We start from the raw sequence: 9,223 nt of genomic DNA, 5'->3' as shown, positions 1-9,223 counted from the left end.
CACCAGGTATTCCTTGGCAGTCTCCCATCCAAGTACTAATCAGGCCGGACCCTGCTTAGCTTCCAGGGTCAGATAGGAATCTGGTGCTTTCAGGGTGTTTAGACTAGATAATGCTAAGTACAGAGCCTAAATTAAATAAAAGGTGCTTCTCAGCTGAAGGCGAACTCAGGGAGAGCAGATGAAGATACATCAGGGATTTGGTGAAACAGAGAGACTCAGCAATGTACTTTTGTCCCAGAGACATAACCTCTGCAAAAGGGAAAGAAGGGGGAAGAGAGGGAGTTTCGGGTGTGGGTGACGTTTTATGCATCAGAGAGGACACATCCTCCAATACGTGAGAATAACTGAGAGGAACAAGATGCTCCACAGAAACCAGGGATGGTAAACCCCTGCTTTGCTGTTGTTCTGTGCCTCAGGTCCACTCTGACATATAGCAACCTTCTCCTAGGGTTTGCTTGACCACATTTCTTCAGAGGACATGTTTAGGCAGCGCCAGAGAGGTGCTGCAAAATGATGGTGCCTCTTGGAATAGCCAGATCCAGAGCCAACCAGAGGGCAGCTGGCTTTGGATTTATTTCTCTGGAGTGATGGAAGATGGAGGAATTGTGGCCCCAGTGAAGTCAAGCCCAACGTTTCTGCAAGAAGCAAGGCATGCATGCCCTGAAAGCCCACCAAGGCTCTATGCAGAGGAAACATCCAAAATGAAAGAGAGAGGATTGCAATTATGTTATCATTATATTTATTTGTATCCTGCCTTTCCCCCAGTTTGCAAAAATGGAAACTTATGAGAAAGAAAACCTCACCAAAGCATCCAAAAGTGAAAATGCAATTGTGGAGGATCAGTGGGAAAGAGGCTGAAAGGCACAGCTGGGAAGGCCAGGCCTCCCAAAGAAGCTTGGGCCATTGCCAAACCAAGCCATCTGCTCCCCCAAAGTGGAGCCCAATGAGGGCCAGCCACAGACCCCTGGCCCAACATGTGCCGCCCCCCAGCCCCATGGCTAGCAAGTCCTGTGCCCCATTCAGACATAAGGGGGGGGGGGTTACCATTCGCCTATAAAGCGGATCATGATGCGAATTTAGGGGGTATCGTTTCCACTCAAGCCCGAATTAGATCTGCATTGCCCCAGAATCGTTCCCATAGAGATTCGCATCTGCATCGGATTATCTCGAATAATTCAAATTATATGCCTATAAACCAGTTTTAAAAAACAGTAGGTTTTAAAGTGAATTATTTTTGCTCCCGGGGTCCGATTTGCGGTATCCGAATGGGAATGACAAGGGTTTCTGATTTGGGAACCTGGAGATGGGAGGAGCAGTACATCCCTGCTTGATGGCCCCCCAGACAGCCCAGGGAGCAATGGGGCAGGCAAAGGGATTTGGGGGAATGGCAGCTCCTTCCAGAGGAACTATGGGAAGACACAGGAGAGCCTGGATGCCCAGGGATCTGAAGGGGATCAAGCTTTCTCTTCTCTCTTCCCCAAAGAGTCTCTCCCCACTGAACCCCACTGCCTTCTCCTCCTTGATCTGATTTGCCAATCCTGAGCTTTGGATGCATAGTCTCTACCCACTGAACCCCGCTGCCTTCTCCTCCTTGATCCAATTTGCCAAGCCTGAGCTTTGGATGCATAGTCTCTACCCACTGAACCCCACTGCCTTCTCCTCCTTGATCTGATTTGGCAAACACACATGCGCACACACTAGATAGATAGATAGATAGATAGATAGATAGATAGATAGATAGATATGTTTATACACACACATATGTTTATATATGAATACTCACACACACATGCATATATACACACACACACACACACACACAAACATATACAGTAGTTATATACACACATACATATTTGTGTGTGTGTGTGTGTGTGTGTGTGAATGCACGTATAAATACACATGAATATATATTTGTGTGTGAGTGTGTGTATATATATATATATATTTCTAAAGTAAATGATAAAGTACCAACTTTTTTAATTTATGGAAAAAAAACCCTCATCTGTAGTTCCAAACCCACTGTAAAAATAATGCAGTTTGAGACCCCTTGACCTGCCCTGGCTCAGTACTAAGGAATTATGGGAACTGTTGTGTTTGTGAGACATTTATCCTCCTCTGCCAGAGAGTGCTGGTGCCATAATAAACTACCATTCCCAGGATTCCCTAGCACTGAGTTATGGCATTTAATATGGGGAGACACAGAAGAGGACGAATAGAGGCTCCTTCTAGTCTGGGGAGACACAACAGAAGAGCCTCGGATGCAGCCGATTTCCATTGGCTGCCCCAAACCTCCCCCTCCCGCAAGACTTGTGACGCCTGAAGCCTAGGCGCTTGATTGACAGCTTGCGGACACAAATGGGAACGGGGAGCAAGTTAATCCACTTTAAAATAAAGCGATTTAAAATAAATGGGAACGAAAACAGGGTCTAAATGAATCGGGGTAATTTGCCCCTTTTCGTAATGGAAACGATGGAAAAATTTTGAATTATTCCTGGAACATAATCCGAATCAGAATCGCACCAATATAATCTGTTTTATCTGCCAAGTGGGAACACCCCCAAGGTCCCACCCTCATGCCCCTCTTCAACCCTGAAGTGCCTCTTGGGAGGAGGTCATTTTGCCTCTTTGGGTGGCAGAGCAAGCCCTGGCCTGACAGCTGTCCAATGAGTCAAGTAATAAAACCTGGTTTTGAGGAAGGCACTTTTCCCAAGAGGAAAAGGGAGTTTGCATCCAGGGTTGTTTATGAGCAAAGGCAAGGGAACAGAAAGCTCCCTTCAAAAACTGGAATCTTGCCTAAAAGAGAAGGAGAAGGGGGGACAAGTTCTGGCTAAACAAATGTAAATTGATAACCAAGCAAAGGCAATGAAAGATGGAAGGGACACACTGACACCAACAAAAACAAAGGTTTCTTTACATGCACCGGATGCAGGAAACCAAGCCAAAGGGCAACCCAGGCCTTCCATGACTTAAAGGTTGGCTGAGGGAGAAGAGGGAGCCTGAAGGAAGGCAGCCAAACAAACACAAAGCCTTTGCTGCCGGTTTTCTCAACTGGGCCAATAGCCAGGCCTGGCTTGGAGGAGAGCAGCTGAAGACCCAAATCAAACCAAAGGGACAAGAGGGAACGTTCTTGGGCTAATTCTCAAATTAGAAAATTAACAAGTTCTTGATCCAAATGGATCGCAGGGAGAGCTCTGTAGGAACTCAGCTGCAAAATTCAAATATACAGCTTGTCACAAAAATCAGTTAATTTGCTGGAAGAGCGGAAGGCAGTCTCCATAATCCAGCCATCCTTCCTTCCTTTCTTCCTTCCTTCCTTGGCTAGAATGGGAGAGCTCTTATTGGAACTAGAATAATCAGAATAGGAAGAGTTGCTGCAGACAAAACTGTTGAAGCTCCAGAGAAGAGAAATGCTTTTTCACCCATTCTCTGTGCTAAACCTTTCCTTTACAAGTCTTATTGCAGCAGCCATGGTTCCTAATGTGTCCCCTGGAGATGCCAAAAGCTACCCAGGGCTCCCTTGTGGCTGCATTGAGTTTAGATCCAGGGCTGGTGGCTTCTACTCTGAACCACTACCACTCACACAAGCTTCTTGACCAGTTCCAGAACCAGAGTGGTCAAGGCTGCCTCTGCTGGAGTTGCCAGAGGGCAGTGAGGTTGCAGGGGATGGCTTTGCACATGGAGTGGGGATGGGGCTTGGTGACCGATGTGCAAAATGCACTTCCAAAAGTCTCCTTGGGGCAGAAGGAGTCTGCCAGGGAAGTGGCAGGACAGGCTGGTGCTCAGGGAAATGCATGGAGGATGCACACGTGAGAGGGAAAGAGCTGCCTTTCCCCATCAGCATGCGCACGCACACACACACACACACACATGTACATTCTTGCAGATGGATACATGCTGTACGTGACAGAGGCTTCCTTGGCTCCCTACACAAAACCAGCATGGTTGTAAAACAGAAAGCGGGTGAGATTGCCCTTCTTCTCTCGGATGAGGAAGGTGCTGGCGATATATGGCGTTCATGCACTGCATTTCCTCTGTGTTCCCTTTGGCCGTCTCCCCCTCCAGGCCCTGCCATCTTGGGGAACGTGCCGAATGCAAAGTCCCTCCTTCTCCTTCCCTCCCAGCTGCCACTGTTTCCACTCCTGGGACCGTGGGCTGGGCCTCCTTCCAGCCATCTTGAGAGGCCTGTTAGAAAAGGCCTGACGTCAAGGCTTCCCACGCTTTGGGTCCTCGCATGGCAGTGGCGGCGGCAGCAGCGTCTCCCTGGGGCTCCCGGTGGGGCTGGGCCACTCTCTTGTTTCCACTGCGGAGTCATGTTTCCTTTTGCGCACGCATGCAAGCCATCCACCTGCCCACCCTCCTGAACAGAAAGCTGATGCCCCAATCCCCTCCTGGAAGAACTCACCTGCCTGCCTCTCTGTCCCCAAACCCATGGAGGGTCTTCCATGATGTGAGCAGCCTTTGGCGTCCCTGGGGGCACAGTGGGGCTCATGCCACTCTGAACCCCACTGTGCCCCCCAGGGAAGCCAAAGGCTGCCCACATCATGGAAGACCCTCCATAGCTTTGGGGGCAGGCAGAGAGGCAGGCAGGTGAGTCTGGTTTTGTGTTCTGTGCCGTGGACCCAATCAGGCAAATTTTTTTTGCCCAAGGTGCAGTGAGAAAGATGTTTTAATGTTGGAAAAGACCAATGCATTTCAGGCGGTCAGAGAGTTCCAACAGAAACTTCTTTGTCAGGAATTTCTCCACTTTCTTCTTTGCGCCACTGAAGAAGGCCTTGGAATATTAGCAGCCAAAATGTGGACAGCTGGGTTTTTAAAAATGAATAACAAGAGGCGACCCGCAGTATCTTGAGATGGTTCTTTCATATCTCTAGTGGACCCTCCATAATAGTAGGCTGGTGATCTGCAGATCTAACCACCTGCAGGTCCCGAAACCTCCTATTATTCAATGGCACTGCATGCACACAGATGCACTGATGCAGATGTGCACCTGTCACCACCACTCAAAAATGTGGGTCTTCAGCATCCATATGTATTTTGTCCAGAACTGAATCACCTCAGATGGAAAAGGCCTACCATATACATGTGTGCAGATGGCCATGTTGCCTCATTGCCCTGGTTCTTCCTGCCCCAAATCTGCCCCCCCCCCCCCCCGTTGGCACGGTGCCATTGTGTTGATGCTGCAATGTTTTTGCACACGCTGGAAGCTCCCAGGTGTTTTGTCTTGGGCATGACCAGCCCCAGCCAGGCTTCAGAGCGGAGCTTGGGAGGCTACACCTGAGTCTGTGTTGACACCTGCCCTATGAGCAACACCTAATTCCCAACTTGGCACCAGGAAGCTGTGGGAAGGATGGCATGATGGAGACATCATGAAGTGCTGCCCATACAGAGAGGTGTCTATGGCACCAGGGCGAGCTTTAGTCACCCAACCGGCTTTGGCACGGCTTTAACTGTCCTGGCTCAAGGCTATGGAATTCTGGGAGTTGGAGTTTGTTGTGGGCCCACAGCAGAGCAGAGCTGGACCCCACAACATATTCCAACTCCCAGAATTCCAAAGCCTTGAGCCAGGATGCTGAAAAGCGGTGCCAAACCGGGTTATGTCTCCAGTGTGGATGCAGCCCAAGATGCCTTCTTGTGTGCTGAGGATCCTGGGAACATGCGGCCTTTGTGTCTCCTTGCGTATATGTGTGCATGGTGTGTATGTGCGTGGCTGCAATGTTGTTGTTATTGCGCTGAACAGCTGGGCGAAAGCACCACTTTGCTGGGGGATTCCCAGTGATGCTCAGCACCCCGAGGCACAAAGCAGAAATTAAAAGCAAAAGGACGGTGGAGGCGGCTGTGAGAAGCAAGTGAGTCAGCCGCTCTGCTAATTGGATTTACGAGGCCACTTCCCAAACGTGTGTCATGCACTCGGAAGCCACAAAAACATCATTGACAGTGAGCAAAAACTGGAGACCGGAGAAAGACAAAAAGGCCTTTTGGTGGTGGTCCTCCCTCTCCAAAAGCTTCTGCCTTTGGAGGCAGCTGGAAAGAGGCTTCCTTCCACAAATCCACTGTTTGCCATGCTGAGGAGGCTGCAGGTCTTCCAGGTCCAGGGTTGCCAGATTAGTTTTGGTTGGTGGCCTCTGGATGATAAGAGGGGGGTCTCCAGTTTTCATGGGGTCAGGGTCAAATGAGAGACAACGCTGCATGCAACCACTAACCAGACACACAGCCCTATAGCTCTCATGTGTTGCAATATGCAAATATACTTAATTTCCAACCAGGACATATATATTCTCATAGAATCACAGAAGTGACCACAATGGTCCATCCAAGCCAACCCCGTTCTGCCATGCAAGAAGGCAACATCCAAGTCCTCTTCCCTGTGACAGATGGCCATCCAGCCTCTGTTTAAAAACCTTCAAAGAAGGAGACTCCATGACACTCCAAGGGAGCAGCATCTATCACTGTCAACCCTCAGGAGGTTCTTCCTAATATTTCGGCAGACTCTCTTCTTCTGTATCTTGAACCCATTGCTCTGTGTCCCAGTCTCCTGAGGCCCAGGGCTGACACTTTGTGATGCCAGAAGGGGCAGCCCTTGCAGGAAACATGAAGCATCACCCACAGATGCACAGAGTGGCCCATCCAGATAAAAAACACCCAGTCAAAAAAGTCGTGTGTGTGTGTGTGTGTGTGTGTGTGTGTGTGGCACACACACCTTTCAAGACCACCCACCGGCCCTGAGATCCCCCCCCCAGGACTGGAGATTGGCCCTGAGGCCACCTGGCAGCCCTTGTCTCTGCCTGACCCCTGGCTCTCCCTCCACTCTCCCAGGCCTCCTTGCTGACCAACTGGACACAGTCCGCTCTTGGCTGGCCTGCCATTGCTCCAGATGCAGCCTGGAGCTGCTGCTGCTGCCTCAGCAGAAAGCCTCTTCTTGCAGCCTGCGCTGGGGCCTTCTGCTGCCTCAGAGTTTCCAAGAGCTGCGTTCCTGGGATGGGCCCAGTGGAAAATCGGGACAGGGCTCAGAACATCCCAGAGGTGAGGAAACATTGAAAACAAGTTTCGGAAAAACAGGGGGAACTTTGGCTCCTCTCGCCGGGTTGTTGTTGTTGTTTTCCATCTTTGATCTATAAATAGTGTTTCCTGCCCCCTCGGCGGCCGACTCAGCCTGATTCCTTCCAGATGTCCGTTGCCGCAGGAGGAAAGCGCAGCGCCGCTGGCCGCCTCTGCATCAGAGCTGGCAGATGGCAGGGCCAGAAAGCTGGCTCAGCACAGACCCAGAGGCCCGGATCCCACCCTCTCCATCCATAGGCACCCAGTGGCTATCAGCTGGCATGGCCCCCAATGGAAAGGTGGCCATGGCCTGGGTTCAAGTTCTAGTATTGCCCTGCATTTGTAGTAGCCCCTCCGACTTCCAGTTACCTGGACAGAGTGATTCTCACACAGGAAAAGCACAAAGCAACGCATTAAACACACCATTCATAGTGATATATACATGCACACACTACAGACTTTATGGCTGTATGGCTGCAATGGGCATAAAAGCCTCACTCATCTCAGAACTGGGAGCAGGTGACCTTCCCATGACTGTCTGCTCAGTCCTCCATCCAAAGAGTCCCATGCTTTCCATGCTCTGGACAGAATCTCATTCATTAAAAGCATCCCTTTTCAATTTAACAGGGGCAATGCTGTCCAAGAAATGGCAGAAATCAAACAAGCAAAGCAGCAAACACAAACATCAGAAGGAGGGAAGGAAAACATGATCTTCTCCAGTCTGGCAGTCAAGCCAACGCTGCCCTGGCCAAATGGACACTGAAATGCCACCGTCACAGGAGAGTGGGGCCACCCAGGGCCCATGGGAGCAAATGGCCCCCAGTCTGCCGGTCCTGGTGCTTCCCAGATGGACTTCTACTAGTAGCAGGGGGTGCCTGGGGTCTCCAGCCAGGGCCTGGGACCAGGGGAAAGTTGGCTCTTGCAGGTTTCCCACAAAAGGACTCCTTCTTTGCCAGGTCCCAGGACTGACCCTTGGCAGATGCAGCTTCCATGCCAGTGGGGCTCTGAGCCTGCTGTGTAAATGCACCAATAATCCAGTTAGGAACAAGTGAGGCTACCTAACACTTCACTTTCTTTGCTTAGGGCCAAACCCGGGGATGGCGGGAGGAGGCTTCAAAGGTCCTGGGGGGAATTTCTCAGGGGCCTCCCCTTCAGGCATCTCAGGTGCTGATGTGAAGGCAAGGCACTGGAGGTGGGCAAATACTAGCTGAAGATGGCCATAAACACATGGCTCCTCACTGCGGGTGGCAGAAGTGCCATAGACTTTATGATACATGCTGTGTACACTCACACCAGAGACCATTCTGGGCCAGGGCACAGTCACAGACCTTGACAGGCTGGTGTGCCATGGCACCTGCCCTTTAAGCCCTGGAAGAGAGAGGAAAGACATGCCACAAATGTGTCCAGCTGGGCACTCCTGGGATATAGGGGTGAGGCACCCCAAATTGGCCGAACAAAAGGCGCTGGTGTTGCTCTGGGGCCAGCACTGCAATCTTGCCTGCTGGCTCCCACTTTGGCTCCTGGAGCTTCCCAGGCCGCCTGTCTGTAAATAAACAGATGGTTGTGAAATCATGGAGCTCTCTCAACAAAAGGATGCCCCCCTCCCTGGTTTGAGAAGTGAGAGCCTCAAATGCCATCTTGTGCAATGAGTCTGGGCTGATAATTCTTTTAGCCATCCCTTCCTGGAAAGAAAGATGTCAGGGAGGGCAGCCGGCAGAAAACAAGGAGAGTCCCATGAACAGATTAGTTACAAATCATTAGGAGATTTTGTGGCCAGGCCATCATAGCAAATGGGGGAAGCTCCCTGTCCATTGAGTTAGGGAAGGCACCCGTCTCCACTCCCGTCCTTTTGGGAAACCCTTATGGCCAGATTGGGTGCCCCCTTCCAGTTTATCCTGATGGCATTTTGTTTTTGAGGCTGGGGGGGGCAAGGAGATGGTCCCTTGCAAACACCATCGCACTGGCCTGGGCACACAACGTGAGACCATGTGCTTGGTCCCCTTGTGATGCCATCTGGATTTCAGGTCCCTGTGGAAAGGCTGTGAGGATAAGAAGTTCGCATTGAGGAGTGCGTGTACATCCTCTTCCTTAGACTGTTAAAAATTGTGAATGGCCGATTCTGTGCCACTACCACTTAAGGCCCATGCTTGGTGACCCCAAGGGCTCACTTCTTGCATCATCAGAA

This window comes from Sceloporus undulatus, chromosome 7 (genome assembly GCF_019175285.1).
Source record: "Sceloporus undulatus isolate JIND9_A2432 ecotype Alabama chromosome 7, SceUnd_v1.1, whole genome shotgun sequence".
Lineage (NCBI taxonomy): Eukaryota > Metazoa > Chordata > Lepidosauria > Squamata > Phrynosomatidae > Sceloporus > Sceloporus undulatus.
Note: the sequence above shows the minus strand (reverse complement) of the source record.